General features: G+C 46.2%; 1 long non-coding RNA gene across 5 annotated transcripts; it reads right to left on the bottom strand.

Annotated features, from left to right (window-relative positions):
* Nucleotides 1–3094: 3094 nt before the first annotated feature.
* On the bottom strand, nucleotides 3095–11059 carry LOC141574646 (uncharacterized). 5 transcript variants are annotated; one of them, XR_012501591.1, is made up of 3 exons: nucleotides 10436–11059; nucleotides 6811–10120; nucleotides 3095–5415 (listed from the first exon to the last, which is right to left on the bottom strand). It is a non-coding gene; the product is annotated as an uncharacterized LOC141574646 (long non-coding RNA). The 5 variants fall into 5 exon arrangements; XR_012501587.1 differs by having other exon boundaries at nucleotides 3095–9064; nucleotides 10084–10120; XR_012501590.1 differs by having other exon boundaries at nucleotides 3095–9064; nucleotides 10084–10120; nucleotides 10578–11059.
* Between the last annotated feature and the right edge of the window lie 6466 nt (nucleotides 11060–17525).

The following is a 17525-nucleotide window of genomic DNA, read 5'->3' as shown; positions in this document are numbered from 1 at the left end:
TCTTTTCTTCTCTTTCACAGTTTTTTGGTTCTCTGTTGCCTTGAATTGAGTCACTTGTCAACTTCTCTAGGTCAACGGTCCAGCATCATTGTCCCGGCACAGGGTGCACCCAGGTCTTTGCACGGACAAGGGCATGCCTCTCCCCAGATTGTGAAGTGGGGGGCACTGACCCACAGAGGGCTGCTCTGGACCTGGCCTGGTGCAAGAGATGACAGGAGCTAGAGCCACAGTCCAGTCTTATTGTGCTCCAGACCCTGGGTGTGGCAGAAAGAGAATATTTCAGATTTATGGCCAAGGGGGACACTTAGATTCTCACCTGCCACGTGGCAAGAATGGCAACTCTCAATTATTAAGCACCTACTGTCTTCCAGGCATCAGGTCAGGTCTTCTCTGACCAAATCATCTGAAGTTAACACTGAGGTAGGCTGTACACGTCCCATTTTACAGGTGAGAAAACTAAGGCTTGAAGAGATGAGAACCCTTGCTCAAGTTCACACAGCTATGAAATGGAAGAATCTGGGTTGGGTCCCCTGTCTGCCTGGCTCACAAACTTCTGCGTTCTTGCCTTCATGGGTCATGTGACCAGCCCACCCAGCTGTAGGAAGCCTGTGTCCCGCTGGGTAAGCAGTCACGATGCACATCGCTAAGGTGTCCTGTGTGCCCCAGTCTGGGCTTCCAAGATGGTGGGGGTCCTTCTAGATCTTACTTCACCCTCCCCAGCCCCTGGAAAGGCCTCCCGGATGGAGGAAGTCCACTCTGTCAGGACCCGCGGAGGCAGTCAGGGGCTCTATGTCCAAAATGCCTGAGCACTTGCCCCACTGGCCCCAGTGAGTTGCACAGGAGCCTTCCCAACACGGCTCAGGGGCTCGGATTTCCCGGTCTTGCCATTTCCTAGCACGGATGGCCTTCCTGAACACTGATGCCTGCACTTGCGGAACAGGTCAGTGGGAAGATCCCGTGAGCTAAGACTGTCAGGTGCTCACCCAGCACAACCCGTGACAGGCGGTGGGCACGCCATCGGGGCAGCTGTTATCAGTGCTGTCAACTCGCTGAGCATCTTGCACTGATCTGAGGGTTTTGTCTTTGAGAAAGAGAGAATGGAAGAAAATAATTTGTGATGGATTCATCAGGATAACTTTGTAGTTAGCCCAGATTTTTCAAAACAAAGGGTGTTCGGGGTCAAATAGTAAATGAAGTCTTTGATTGTAAAATGCTGCTGTGAAGAACTTGAATCTTAACGCAGAAGTGAGGGTTTCCCAGGCTTGGAAGCACGACGACCATTCTGAAATTTGTCCTTGAGTCTGCCAGAGGTCACAGGAAAGGAACACGGCGTTGTGCTATTTTAAGTGTGGTTATGAAACCATCTCTGGGGACTGGTTCCCTGAACTCTGTTCTTTACTTTGAACTCCGCAGACTGGAGACAGGTGATTTGGAAATAGCCCTATCCCTAATTCTCCATTTCCTTGTTTCTGCAGCAGCCCCCGCTCTGCCCCTGGGCATGCTGCATGCGTAAAAGCTCTCATCTGGGAGCTGGGAAGCCTGGGTAACAGTTCCCGCTCACAGCCAGCGGGCCGTGTCACCCTGGGCAAGTCAGATCACCTCTGGACCTCTGTCTCCTCATCAGTAAAGCAAGGGGGTTGAACTAGATGGTAAGTGACTGACATCTTGAAATTCTTGGATTTTCTCCCAGTGAATATTAAACTACTGCCTTCTCTTCCTGGCCACAAAGAATTCAAGTGTATCTGAGTTACCTTTGCATCCCCTGTGCCCAGTCCAGGGACTACGACAGTGGAAAAGACCTAGTATTCCAGCCCCAACTTGGTAATTTACTAACTGGAGGAACATGACGAGCTGCACCTCACTGAGCCCATTTCTCCAACTTAAAATGTGGTGGAACACCTTCATCATAGGGCTGTTGAGTGACAGTACATACATATAAACCCCCAAACACATGATAGGCCCTCAGGAATTCTCTGTTGAATGTCAGGGCCCATGGAAAGGTGGTTTGAACGAAACTACTGGGTGCAAAATGGAACACCACACCTGCTCCACCAGCAACTTGGGGACACGCTCGTCCCCGTCCAAGATCCAAGTCCCAGCAAAGCACGCTTCGTAGCACCAGCCAGCACACCCGGAAGGAAGGCGCTCTACTATCTTCTGTGATGGGCTTAGAAATGGCTACAGATGTAAGCCTATTGGTGTAAAAACACTGGTTTGTTCTTGAAATTAGAGTTGAATCCTCGACCCACGAAGAGAATTTTCAGAGAAGCCAGTTCTCTATTAAAAAAAAAAAAAAAAAAACACTCAATTTTTTTCAGTGCTGGACGATGAGGTTAGCCCTTTCTCTAGTGTTCCAGCACCTTCAAATCCAAGACGGTTCACAATGGAAGGCACCTTAGAGAGTTCTGGCTCAACCCCTCACCTGATGGGAAAAGAAATCGAAGATCCAGGGAGAGAAAGGGAGTCCCAGGTAACACAGGCAGTTATTAACGCAGGATGGGGTGACATTAAATGAGCGAATTAGCTGTCACTCTATGATACCGAAGTTTCTGCTCCGAACAGTACTTTCACACATGTGTGCCCACTAAACGACCCCATGAGGTGGACATCAGTATCTCTGTTTGACAGATGAGGAAATTAAAGTTCACAGCATTGGAGGGATCTGCCTGTGGTCACCCAGCCTTGCCCCCTAATCAACGGGGCTGAGCCAGAATCTCTCTCCATGGCTGTGGGAAGTGTCAGACTGATTCTGAAGGGCGGCAGACACGCTTGGGCTCCCTGGGCCCAGAGGGTCAGCCTGTGGGAGTCGAGGGGAAGGCTGTGAGGGTCGGGGCAACTGTCGAGGGTGGGTACAGAGTGGTCACTCCCATGCCCTGGGTCAGGGAAGATGGAAGGTGCCACTCCTGAGGGTGGTCCACGTGCCTGGGCCCACACTAAGTGTCAGTGGCGTCAGAGACTGTGGCCCCTGGCTTACCTGAAGAGACAGACAGAGCTCCTGTGAACCAGCTGGAGCGTGGTATCATTCAGCAATAAAACGGAACAAACTACTGATGCACACAACAACAGGAATGACGCTCAAGAAGAGTATGCTGAGTTGAAGGGGCCAGGCACAAAAGAATTATTTTTTTTAATTGAAGTATAGTCAGTTTACTATGTTGTGTCAATTTCTGACGTACAGCATAGGGATTCAGTTAGACATATATAGACATATATGCACTTTTCTATTCTTTTTCATTATAGGCTATGACGATGTATTGAATACAGTTCCCTGTGCTACACAGTAGGACCTTGTTGTTTATCCATTTTGGATAGAGTAGTTAAAAGAATTCTTACTGTATGATTCCATTTACATGAAACACTAGAAAAGACAAATCACTAGAGACAGGAAGCAGAGCAGTGATTGCCGGGGGCGGGGGGCAGACTGACTGGGATGCAACACAGAAAGACTTTTTGGGGTGATGAAACTGTCCTTTAACTTGACAGTGGTGGTGGTTACACAAGTGTCTACATTTTTGGTAAAAATGTGTCAACACTCGCTGTCATGCACCGTGTATAACGGGGGTGTTTGTTACACACACACAAAAAATTACATCTCAGTGAAGCTGACTTTTTTAAAAGACACAGTCCTTGCTCTTATGGAGCTTACAGTCTGGTGGAGAATACAAATATTAAAGTTATCACATAAATAAGTGCAAAATAATTGTCATTGGAATAAGCATTACGAAGGAAGTTACACGGAGGATGAGAGGGTGTTGTAAGGACAGAGTCCATCCAGGCAGACTGGAAAAGCCTTCCCTGATGAGGCAACACTGATCTGAGCACAGAAGGAAAAGCAGACAAGAACTACGGGAGATGACTGCAGCAGACGTGTTCATGTTCATGCAGCATGTGTGAAGGGCCTGTGGTTGAAGGTGAAGGAGGGAGGTGGTGGGAGATGGGTCTCAGGAGGTGAGTGGGGGCAGGTCATGCAGGGGTACTTTGGCCTGGTTTGTGTTTTTCTATTGAAATGGGTTTTGTTGTTGTTGTTGTTGTTTGTTTGTTATTTTTATTGAAGTGTTTTAAATGGTGATGGGGAAGTGATGTGTCCAGCTCAGTCTGTGGGTTGACACCATGGATTTAGTAATCTCACTCCTTCTAGTTCTAAGGTTCTTGACATTAGAACCACGTCTTACCACTCTGTGTGACCCCCCCACCCCGAGAAATGTCAGTAGTATGAATATAAACAAATGCACAAGAACTGTTCCAAGTGGATGAACAAATGAATGAATGATTGGATTTTCTCAGCACCCAGATATCTGCTTTTCCAGAGTCACCAGATAAATGATAAATTTAGAATTTCTTCCCCCCAAACTGAAGATGTGATGCAGAGGAGAGCAGGGTCCTATCTCCATATTGCCCAACATGGCTCCTGGTCCTGGGCCCACAGGGCACCCACTGCCAGAGACAAATCAGACCTGTCTCTTCCTCTTGCTAGGACCCTCACTACAGGCCCTTCAGCGGGTCAGTCAAGGCCCCTGGGGGCCGCCCACCTGCATCGCAGCCTCATTGCCAGGGTGTTCCCCACGCACACCTGCAACCTGGGTGCTGCAGTCTACCAGGAATGCCATGGGTACATCCTTCCTCTCTCAGACCCACTGGGATCTGCTCACAATGTCCTTGAAGACCCAGCTCAGTACCTGCTCCTCTTCTGTCCACCTTGCCTCTTTAGCCACCACGCTGCACCTGCCTCTAGGACCACATGTGACACCTAATATGTTCGCCTCGTTTCTTCCTTATCCCAACGCACACTCGTCCAGGCTTCTTATCTGCCCTCCTGTGCTGAGCACTGTGCCTGGCACAGAGTGGGCAAACAGAATAGAAAGGAATGAGGTGGGATGAGATATAGTTGGGTTTACGTAGATCCCTTAAAAAGACAGTTGACCAGAAGGTAAGACAGAAACAGTCAGTATTAAGCCTCTCCCAAGGAGGTAACCAGTTTTGGAAAGAGTGGAGGTCCATGGACAGAATTTTCCCCTTGCTTTGATTTCCTCATTCTCCTTGCCAAACCTCCATGGCTTTCCTCTTGCTCCCCCAGACTTCCATCCTTGGCCTGTGGGCAGTCTGCACATTCCTCTTGGGTTTCATTGCAGAGGTCCTTGGGGCTCTCCCTGACCCCGTGTTCTTCCCCACCCCACTACCATGCGTCCTGAGCCTCCGTCCGCCCAGCTGGTGCAAACCAGCACCGCCTGTCACACTCGCGTCGAGGGAATCGCCCAGCAGTGCTGCGGAAGGAACCCCTGCACCAAGAGACACGAACTGGAAGACGGTGGACAATGTTGCCAGATCTGACACGGAGGGATGAGTCTATCTTCCTCTGATGTTCTTTCAAACAGATTCATTTCTCCTTTGGTTCTCATGAAAATGTAGATTTTCTTCCTGGAGAGACCATATGGTGAGGTTGAGAGGAAATTTAGATTAAGCTCAGAAGGGAAATGCAGTGGCTGGTTGGGGTAAGAGGACTGGCTTTGAAATGAGATAAATGTGGGTTTAAATCCCAACTTGGTCACATCTGTGAAAGCCTGACTTTCAAACAGCAGGCCTGGCACATAAGAGCCAAAGTGATGACCACCACGGTGATTCATGCTGAGGTTGGAATGTTTGCAAAGCACCTCGCTCAGCCCTTCCTGTGCAGCCTTCATTTAATCTTCACAATGACCCCTCGGGGTAGGTTACGTTTACAGAAGAGGAAACTGAGGCTCAGAACTGACATGATTAAGAAACGGAGGTGAGTTTCCACCCAGAAGAGAAGGTGGCTTTGAAGCTGGCGCTCCCAAGCCCTCTGCCGTATCTCGTGTTGTTATGGTTATACTCTGGACAGCCTAACCTCTAGGGAATTCCTTTGCCTCCTGTCTCATGAAGGGTCCTGTCTCCTCAACTGGACGGCTACCTATTTGATTAAAGGAATTGCGTCTCCTTCACCCCTGTGTCACTGCTCCCTCCCCAGCGATGTGCACATCTGAGGGACTCATGAAATTGCAACTGACTGAAATGAACAGCTTTGGACTTTTTTCAATAGCCTTATCTCTCTTTCCCTCTCCACCCATTAAAATTTTTTTCATCTTAAATATCCATTATAAAAGCAAACATACCAAATGCAGAAAATTTAGAAACCTATAAAGATAGGGATAAAGAATAATTTATGCTTATACCATCCAAAGCTGTTATTTTGTCTTAGTTCCTTCCAACCTCCCTGTGCAGAGATTTCCTACATTGCTTTTTATCTAAGACTCTACTCTATATAAATGTTTGTTTTGTTTATAGTTTAAAAAACTATAAATGGGGAAAAACCTGAAAAATAACACAAGTTACTCAAAATATCACAACCAAGAGATACCTAGTGTTAACATCTCTGGCATATTTTGACTTGACTTCTCTGCACTTCATTCTAAGGACCTGGAATTTCAGAACAGGGGCCCTGAGCCCTGGCTGAGGTTCAGATCAGCCAAGGAGCCACTTCGTGATCCAGGAAACCAGACTGCCTAGGGCAGGGGTGTTTTTCAGCTGTTTAAATCTAACACTGAACGTGGAAAGCATAGGGTTTCTTATTTATTCTTAATGACTCTGCATGATACTGAATGACCGGACCCCAAATCATTTAACCACCGCCAAGTGGTTAGGCATGCAGGTGGCCTTCAGTCAGTCACGTACGTAAACACTGGTGACATCAACATCTCCGCTGTTGCCTGCGCCAGCAGGCGGTCTGGTCACTGACTCAGAGGGAACCAGGGCAGCCACTGAGGCTCCTGGACTCCGAGGCCAAGTTTCACTCACCATCTGCTCGTGCCCTTTTCAGTCTAAGCCTGAGCTGCCCGTGGATCTGTGAAAGCCGATGGCTTGGACTCATCAAGTGGAGCCGGTTTCTGACGAGGAAACAACTTTGAGCGCTCCCCCTAGGGACCTCCTGCAAGTTTTCTAGAGTGTCAGACCTCCCCTATAGACAGATGCACAGGGGCAAAGATGGCCAAAAAAAGTAGAAAGAGACATTATTTTAAATCAATATGTGCACATGAAAAATATTCCAACCCTTCAGAGGAAGCAAAGATAAAAAGACAATAAAAAAGAATCTCCCTTTCTCTCTCTCTCCCCTAGATTCCTAGATGCCCTGCTCCCTTTCCAGAGGCCACTACTGTCCCTGGTTTCTTATATATCTTTCAGGAATCGTCCGCATTTACACAGTCTTATCTCTGTCTTGCTGCCTACCTGTTCTCTTGTCCAGCTTTCTTTTTTCCATCTATCTATATAGTCAGCTACTCGTCCATCCATCCATCCCTGTCAAAACTCAGGAATCTTTAAATGAGCAGTTATCACAAATAGAGGAGTTCAGAAGGGACTTTAAGAGGTAGAACCCTGGGCCCCCGGCCCTGTCACCTTCCTGCTTTGTAACACTAGCCAAGATGCCTTACTTCCTCTGCCTCAGTTTCCTCCTCTGTGAGATGAGACCCCCAGCCCCTCCCAAGGGGGCCGTGAATGTGCCTTGGAAAGTAGAGACAGGAAGGCCAGTGGGATGGTGGATGGAGAGGCTTGCTCTCCCAAGACCTGCAGGGAGGAAGGACATCAGTGAGGTTTTCCACCCCAATGAGGGAACAGGAGGGGAGAACGGGGAAGCAAGGTGGCTGCAAGGAGTCCACCCTCCAGCACGGGGTGGTCACACTGGCACCCCAGCCTGATGGAAGAGGACAGAGTGATCTTTCATAAACATTACCTCACCTACTTTGTGGGAGATAAGGTGTTTGCTAAACTTTGTAGGAAGAGCAGGACCTTCCACGTGACCACCACCAGGACAGCTACCTGCTGAGACCGGCTGCGGGGGCGTCCAGCTCCGCTTGCCCAAAATACAGAAACCAGCAAACAGCGCTGGGTCTATTTAGTGTAAATAGAGGCAAATGCTCTCGAGATAAAGGACAGAGAGGTCACAGCTGGGAGAGAGACAGTGGTTTCCTCATGAGCCAGCGTCTCATTTTTGCCATGTGGGGTTCAGCCCCCTGATGTGGCATTAGCTCACTCTTGGGTGATCTCTGGAATTGGGGTTTGCATCAGGGCCTCCATGGGACACAACCACTTGAAGGGTGCCCCCTGGAGTTGTGCGCTGGGGCAGCCTGGCATGTGCCAGTCCACGCACTCATTGCTCCTTGACTTTTTGGAAATTCTCTTGATTTGAGGAGTCCTGTCACTGTCCCCACTGGCACTGGGCCCATCCACGTTTGGCTTTCGCATTCTGTGCCTCCTAATTCCATTTCTGGGGCTTAATTATGATTACACAGCTTCAGTACATAGAGTTGATGTTAAGTAATGGCCCTAATTAAGAGTGAATTTTAATTAAGCTTAATTCAGAGCCTGCCTCCGACTGCCAAAGATTTGCAGCCTGAGAAGGGGAAAGGCTGCCGGTGCACAGAACGTTGACCTTCATGCTGCTAAGCCAGCCCGGCCAGATGGGTTTGCATGATTTTTTGGCCTCAGGAGTGCATTTCTCCACCAGGCTGCTGGGGATATAAGCTACATCCCCACCTTCCCTCCCTCCCAGCCCAAACTCAGAGCTCAGGAAATGAACCTCCCTGCTATCCTCAACTGCTCATAATACCCCCTGTACGGATGGGAAAACCAAAGCTCTCGGAGGCTAAGGCTGACGGCTAGTGAGGGTAGACGGAAGACTGGAAATCAGACTTAGTCTTGACACCTATTACCTTTTGGTTAGAACACAGCCTGCAGTAAATAGCAAATATCTATGAGTTTAGGAGAAACCAATCTCCTTTTATTTCCTTCTGGGCCACTTAAATCAGTGTATCCTAAACTTTAGGGTTCATATGCCATGCAGGTGAGTTTTGCCACATTCATAAACATGATTATTTACAGTGAAAAAAATCTTAAACGCATCTGTTTTAAAACAAAACTTTATCCTCTACCTTTGAAACTGCCATCCAGCAAAAGTTATCATAAAAAGAGAATGATGAAAACTGAAACAATATTATTAAATCCAAACCAGAAACTGTTACCTTCTAAAAGTCCAACACTTAGGCCTAGTCTTTACCTAAAAAAAGAGAGAAGAAAAATGTTAAAGACACTGAGCATGAAACTGGGACTTTGTCCTTGAGATAATCAGAAGAAGGATTGAAAGAGAATTGGAAAGATAATCATTATGTCACGATGTGATTTAATGGTATTTAAAGTCCTATCCAAGTGCCCCCTAAGATCAGATCATCTGCCCAACCCTTTCTGACACACTGATCCGGGCCTTCAGCACATGGTTCCTGCTTTGCCTCTGAGAAATACTGCCCTTCGATTGCTCCACGGATGACAAAGTTCCAGCCAGAATTTTAGCTCCCCGGTCCCCCAGCCCTGGCCCATGGACGAGGTGTGGACATTCCTTTGGTGTTTCCAGTGCAAACACAGTGAAATCAACATGCTCTGCAGGCCGGCTGGTGGGGTGGGTTCAGCTGCAGAGGACCAGGCTGACCTCCCTGCCTTGAATGTCATCGCCCAGCCCCATCTGTTTCATGATACTGAAGTTCCCACCATGTAAAATCACCCACTGGGACACTAAGTTCTAAAAACATTTTGATTTTTCCGGAAGGAAGTGGTTAAGTGAAAAATGGGATTCAATTACCTTGAAAATATAAGGGGCAATTTCACTCACAAATGCCATCCTTAGAAGCTCAGTTTGAAAACAGCCGTTCAAATGAATCCCAGGCCAAGTCAAAAGGGCCAAAAATGGAAATCATTTATTAATCCCCTTCCATCTACTCCCCTGACTGAGTGACTCTTCCTCAGACTCAAAAAACTAGATAAATGGGCTTGAAACACAATTAAGTACTTTATGACTTTAGTAGTCCATTAAAATGGACTTTAGTAGTCCATTTTCCATTAAAAGTTGGGTGTTTAGAAGACCCGTTTGCTCAACCTAACCAGTCTAGTGGCTCAGAAACCACCATGTTGTGGGTGTTCTTCCGAATGGAGCTGAAGAAGGACTCTCTGCTCTTTTCCAGTGGATTTGGGGTGAAGTTACAACCAAACCCTTTAACAGAGCCAAAGACTCTGAGACATACCTACCCAATATAGTTCCACTTCCCACACCTGGAAAACTTCCCTAGAAAAGAAAAAAAAGGACAGCCTTGATTGAAGTAGAAAAACATTATGGAAATGAACTTATGCCAGACAACCAGACATCTTTATCTCATTAAAACTATTACTCATTCTTTCTTTCTTTATATTTTGATTCCTGACATTGGAGTGGCATTTGTTGCTTTCTTAAGGCATACTTCGCATATTTTCTCCTGCCATGAATAACTACAGCTGGAGCCAGACTGCCCAGGGGTTTAATTTTTTCTCTGCAAGTTACCGGCTATGGAATCAGGGACCTCAGTTATCCCATCTGTAAAATGGGGATAATAGCAGCACCTACCTCATATCGGATTGTTGTACGGATTAAATGAGAGAATGCTTAGCACACTGCATGGCACACAGTGCTCAGTGGACAGTCGATGGTTGATATTAACCCTGGCTCAAGCTTGTGTCGTGGTTTATCTCAGCAACGACTGACTTGCCTTTTAGGAGAAGACGCTCCTATGCTCAGAAGTATTCAGAAGACCTGCAGGAAGATGGTGAGTGACTCAACTCCTCTGCGAGTCTCTGAGACGTTTCTCTGTCCTCATTTCAGTTTTCTGCCCACCACATGGGCCAAAGAGCTCTAGCCAGAGCCAAAGCAGGCACGATCACTTTCCTGAGGACATGACTGGCGGGATGGGGCCGTGTATAGCACATGAAATAGGCGTGTGCCCAGACCAGCTCCTTCTCGGAAATCCATTTTGATTGTGGATCCAAAGAAAATCCTTCCAGGCTTAATGTGCACACACCAAAATCTGCATACCCGTATGCATTTCTTTCTCCCTGTGCGTATCCCCGGCACATCTGGGCAAACAACCATCCCTGCAGGGGACTTCTCGTGCCTGTAGCTGTCCAGCCCTTTGATAAAATGCACTGTTTCTCCCTGAGTGAAGCTTAATGTGCCTCAGCCTGGGGATTTATACCGAGCAATAAAATCCACAGAATAGAGAAATGCAAATAGATCATGGAATATAATATTATCATTGTCAACATAAAAGACTTTTATTTACAGCCCCCCAAAAGAAAATACACCTTAGTGTCATTTGTTTCAGGGAATGCAAAAAAGGTTTCAACAACTAACAGGGCATGTTTCTGAGCAAAATATGCCCCGTATATAATGTCGGAACACATATTGTCCGTGGTCACTCGTGTGTCTGTGTTCTTGCAAACAAACCCGTGGAGCCAAGTTAGAGAAGGTCACTTCTAGCCTCTCTGAGCCATAGGCCACCTGCCTTGTCCATACGTAGACCAAGCAGAGCAGATTTATTCGGCAGTAGAGGCCCTCTGGGGCAAGCGTACCCCGTGATCACATGTCAGGACGAGGTGTCTGAGGTGTCACCAACTTGGCTTCCTGGGGAACTGAAGAGGATGCGGGAGAGGCTGATGAACGGTTGATGCTTCAGGCCAAGGAAGGTTGTGAGGAAGGGATGCAGCAGAGCAGACAGGTGGCAGTGTCTCCATCTTTCTCTAGGATGCATCCTTGTAACCCTGCCCTGCACTCCCAAACACTGGAGATCCTCCCACCAACCCTTTTGTTGCACAGGTTACCCACCTCTGATGAGACCAGTAATTTTCCCGGATTCGACTGAAAAATAAATCCATCATTTTATTTAGGAATTTGAGTGTCCTATGAGCCCTGGACACAGTGATAGCTGCATTTCTGTCTGAGAGGGAAGAATCTAAATTTATAAGGCTTCAAACAGTAACAATTACCTGAATGACAGTGTGTTCAAAAAATGTATTGATTCAGCCAATTGCTCTAGGAAATATGCAATTATTATTATGTGTTATTAGGACTACTTTACAGATGGGAAAATCCAGGCCTGAAAGAAGTGAAGTATTATCCATAGTCACTCAGCTTGCAATGGGGAGAATTGAGACACACTCAGGTCTGTTTGACTGCAGAGGCCACCATCCTGAACTCCACCCTAACCTGCCTGACCACCCATGGCGAATGCCCTCAGGCAGCCTGTGCTGGGGGCCCCGATAGGTGTACATCGCTCAGTCCTCCCAGGTGAGGCAGGCATCATGGGTCCAACTTCCAGATGAGGAAGGTGAGGCCCCAAAGAGGAAAAGCATTTGCTCACATCACACAGATATTATGGAACTTGACTGGGATTTGGATCCCAAGCCCTGATTCCAAATCCTGTGGGATATAAAATGACAGCCTGAGGGGTAGCAGTTATACATTTCCCCGGCCACCACACTCTCTGTCAGCCCTATATGTTGGGTGAGTTTCATGAGTTTCAGCCACAAAATCAGTTACCTCATTTTGCTTTCAGAAATTCATATTTTTTTTATTTGCAGCTCATTTGGACAAGGAAGGTCCCATGTTTGAGAAGATGGTTCAGTAAGGCCCTCTTGGCCATCCCCAGGATTTTTGCATACAGGACGGGTTGGAGAGGTCATGACAGCTGACTTCAGTTAAAGAAGGGAAGGAAGGAAGAAATCCCTCCCCAGAGAGGAAGCTGATCTCCCAGGGATTAAATGCCATGATCCTCCGAACTCAGTCCTGACCCGTCTATCACAGACCCCCTCCTGACCTCCCAGCATGTGCCCAAAAGTCACGACAGAGCCTGCCATTAGTCTGCCTTCATCTGACCCCATCATCACAGGCAGGTCACAGTGGAGAGGACCTCATTTATTCAGGCAACAAATATTGGTGACTAATGAAACTGGTGACATCACAACACAGGTTGAGGATTTGGTGACGAGGAACACAGACACATTCCCTGGTGTCTGGGACTTATGTCCTTTTCGGAAAAACAGAGAAACCACACCAGCTATCAGATAGTGTCAAAAAGACAATAAAACAGGAGGGGTGACATTGGGGAGTTTGGGGAGTAGCATTAGATGCAGAGGCTAGAGAAGGCTTCCCTGAGGAGGTGACACTGACTGGGACCTGAATGCTGAGAAGGAGCCAGTCCTAGGGAGACCTAGACACTCCGGGAAGCTCTGGGGAGCTCTGTTCTGGGCAGTCACCACATCAGTTTCCATGATGACACGAAAGTCACAGGATCCCCAGACTCTAATTTCAAACAACAATGAATCATACCACTCTGTGAGCACCACCCCCTCAAATCCCCACCGCACCCGCCACACCCACGACGGCCGTTTGTTTGACCAACAGAGAACCACGTTCCAAAACACACTTGGAGAAAAACCTCCACGGGGAGGTGAGGTCTCCAGTTTCCCCGTTAAACAGCAGACATCTTTGGGGATTCAGCACTTCTCACAGGGTAGCACCTGCTGTAAGGTCTTTGTCCTTGGAGTTAATTTCTGCAAAACCTGTACCTGCCTTTTAAAAAAATTTTTTTAATTGAAATATAGTCAGTTTACAAGGTTGTGTTAGTTTCTGGCGTACAGCATAGTTATACATGCATACATATATATTTATAGTCCTGCCTTTTGAGAATTCTGCATGAAGGGGTGCTGATAGGTGAAACAGGGGCAGACTTTTTTTCCTGACAGAAGCTAGTTGGCATTTGCAAGGGGAAAAGGTACTAGTATTGACTGAACACCTTTGAGCACCAGCAGCACCAGCCTTGAGCTGGACACTTCACCTGCGCTGTTTCCTTCAATCCCAGGAGGAAGGTATTAAAAGCCCCAATTTTACAGCCCAGGATATTGAGTCTCTGAGAGGCAAAGCAACTTCTTCAAGGTCAAACGGCAAGGAAGCGGCAGAGCTGAACTGATCACACTATATTACATTACTTACTACCACATTACTGATTACATGACATTAATCGCATTAATCAAATGTGTTGATCATTTACTAGGTTGCAGGCTCCTTGTTAGATGCCTAGGATCACCCATGATTTCACTGAATTCTCACCATGTATTGTTACTGTCCCCACCTAGCAGATGAGAAGATTGAGACTCGGGGAGGTGAAGTAGCATGCCCGGGTCACTCAGCTCCTAAATAAAAAGCCAGGATTCAAACCCAAATATGTCTGACTGACACCCCCCTCCCCCTCTTTTTTTCTTTCAGAAAGAGAGACTGATGTCAAGCATAGGAAAGATGGAAATGTTCTGTATTAAAAGGGACAAAAAGATATGACAGCCAAATGCAAATTCTAGACTGGAAACTGCACTGCAGGGGAAAGAACTATTTCGTGGTCAATTTTGACAAAATTGGAATGTAGAGGGTAGACTAGATAAAAATTCAATCCTAAATTTACAACGCTGGCGGCTCTGTTATGATTACGTAAGAGAATATCTCCATTGTCAGGAAACACACAGTAAAGTACTCAGAGGTGAGAGGCCATGATGTGTGCACCTTGTTCATATGGTTCAGAAAAAAATTGTGTATGTGAGTACACACGTGTGTGCGTGCATGCATGTACACAGAGAGGAAAAGTAAATGAGGCAAAATGCTAATAGATGAATCTAATAAGTTTATTTACTTTTCCAAATAAAAAGCTAAAAAGAGAAAGAATTGCCAAATGTCAAAGTATGAGCTTGTGGTTTTTTCCTGTGTCCTCCTCCAAGGATTTTCAGCCCTTTCCTGTATCGTAATTCTTCCCCTCTGTCTGAAATTCCACTGTTACTAATTCATTCCTTCAGCTTTACATGTCAGGTTTTTAAATGCATATACCTTTGAGAGTTATTTGTCATTCAGATTGAGCTGGAAATGTTAATACGCACCATCTTTTATTGAGTATTATGTGCCAAGCACAGTGATAAACTTTCTCTGTGTTGACTCACCAAATCAACTTTGTAGTCCCACGTGCCGTAAAAAGGAGGTACTCTTAACTCTCCTCATTTTAGAGACCCAGAAACTTGGGCACAGAGAGTGTCGTAACTGGCCCCAAGCCCCTCAGCAAATAAGCAACAAAGCTGAGGTCTGAACTGAGACACGTTTGACTGCAAAGCCCACACTCTTCCCATCTATAGAAGTGCAATCTTTTAAACAAGTCAACAGTGTGCTTTCACAGCAGAAGGATGAGCTAGTAGCAATATACCAGCTTGCAGTCTTCCCAAGGTGCACACCTAATTTCCTCGTCTCAGTGTCCCAGGCACTGCTCTTACGTGCCGGGATAGTGATCTTCATTTTCTGGAGAAGTGTCTTTAGAAAGGTGTCATGAATGATTCCCTGCCATAGGATACCAGCTGGCATCTAAGCAGCAACAGGGAATTTAGAAATCAGTGGCCACTCACCAGGAGCTGTCACTGCCATCCCCAGGCATTCTGACTTCCCCAGGGTGGGCTCCTTCTCAACTGGCCGGTCCCTCTGTCAGACCACGGTTCTTCGTACATGGGAAAGGGCGAACCCTGTAGCTGACAGCTCGTGAGAATCTGAAGACAGAACCCCCATTTGGAAGTCTCCAGGAATCAAGGATTAACTTTTACAGAGCATGTAAGTCCCTGAAAAATCAGTCCTTAATTTTCTAGTTTCTTGTCTTCCTGCCCGCTCCTTCACTTCCAGCTCAGATCATATGACGTTTCTTCTACTTGTCTGAAAGTGTCTGATTTTTCCCACAGTTGGGCAAATGCTCTTCCCTGTGCCCAGAATGCCCCTTGTCCTAAATCTAAATTTTCCTGCAAAATTCTGATTTATTCTTTTTGTCACAGCCTAGATGTCTCTTCCTCCAGGAAGCCTTCCCTGAATCCTAGACTAGAAGAGATGCCCCTCCTGTGGGCTCTCCAAGGTATCTGCTTTGCCATAAGCATTGCCTCTGCCTCACAGTTCTATCGTGAGTATCAAACGTTAGACCCACGGAGTTCGTAGCACTGTCCCTTGACCCTGGCCAACACTGGGTAAGTGTTGGCCATTATGATTGTGATTTGTTACATTAGAATTAATACCATGATTATTATTGTTAAAATATATTAAGAGTAAAAGAAGCAGACAGACATTTAGCCGGCTGTTACCGTGGAAACCTGGCTGAACACCTGAAAGCGTAATTGACTCTATATCCAGATGTTGGATGTACCGCAGCATCTGGGGCTCTTGCCTCAGGCAGTATCCACCACTGCAAACAGGATTTCTCTTTCCTTCCTCAAACCCAAACTTGATCAGGGAAAAATAAATAAAGCACATGGCTTCAAATTCCTGGTCTTTGGTGTCCACAACCAAGACAGATGTGTTCTGTTAAATCTGGTCTGAAACCTTGAGTAAGGCAACATAATTCTTGGGTTTTGAAAGTACAGTTTTACAGGTACATTTACCAATTGAAAAAAAATGGGCTACCCACTCCAGAGACTTTAGCCTTCACGTGAGCATGAATGTTGCGGCTGGAAAGGCACCAGGGCACCGTGGTTAGGCACACGGACATCAGATCCCGGCCCCACAGCTCACTACCTGTCCCACCTGGGGCAAATTTCTTTACCTCTATGTGCCTTAGTTTTTTCATCTGTAAAATGAGGCTAATGAGGGTATCTACCTCAGAGGTTTTCATTAAAAGGATTAAATGTGTAGGTATTATAAAGGGCTCTGAACAGGGCTTCGTACTGTTTATTAAATAAAGTAAATATCAATGCTTTGTGGTCAACTCAAACAAGAGAGAAAATTATACGTTGTAACCTCAGACCCTTGGGGATCATGGATGTGTGGTATTTATTTCTGAATTTTTGTTTCAAAAGTATCTGCTCAGGAGGGCAGGAAGGAGGCAGAAAGAAAATCCTTTTCGTTCTGCCTGTAGAGTTGGCAACTCCTACGAGGGAGAAATCAATGAGAATTTGATAAACAGTTTGCAACCCTCTCTGGCAAATCCCTAAAATTGATTCCATTAAGGTCCTGGACTTTCAAGTCCTCCAAAGAGAAGGCAAAAACAAATGCAGGCTTTTCTCTAAGCTGGGAGGTAAAATTTTGTTATTTCCAACAATGGAAAAAAAAAAAACTTTTTAAAAAGACTGGTTACGCCCAAGTCAAAGGTAATTTATTTATAGAATAAGGCAGCACTCCTAACAACCAGCAACAAGTATTATACATTTAAATAGCATTTTAAAGATCTCAAAACATTTGCATATCTTATCTGCCCTCGACAAATGCCCCATTCCTCACGTACTGCAGAATAAAGTGCCCAGGGCCCAGATCTGCATGACTTACATTATTCTGGACCAGCTACTATTTGTAAGCAATTTAGTTTCTAAGCCTCAATTTTCCTGTCTATGAAATGAGGACAATATTCCCTTCTCCATGGTGTGTTGCATGTATTAAATGACCGAGCTATGTGAAGCCCAGCACACGGTGACTGGTATATCTTGCTAGTTTTATTGCCTCACACTATAAAATTTGAAAGTTAGATGATGGGACTAGAATGTGAAAGTTAAGAGAAAGTGCCTTGAAAATTTCACATGAGGGGTATTATTTGAACTGGGATTCATATTTTAAGGAATAGTTCAATTTCTAGGTGTGATGTTTTAGTGGCATTCGGGTCATGTTT

The sequence above is a fragment of the Camelus bactrianus genome, chromosome 22 (genome assembly GCF_048773025.1).
Source record: "Camelus bactrianus isolate YW-2024 breed Bactrian camel chromosome 22, ASM4877302v1, whole genome shotgun sequence".
Lineage (NCBI taxonomy): Eukaryota > Metazoa > Chordata > Mammalia > Artiodactyla > Camelidae > Camelus > Camelus bactrianus.
Note: the sequence above shows the minus strand (reverse complement) of the source record. Positions and strands in the feature narration are given on the sequence as shown.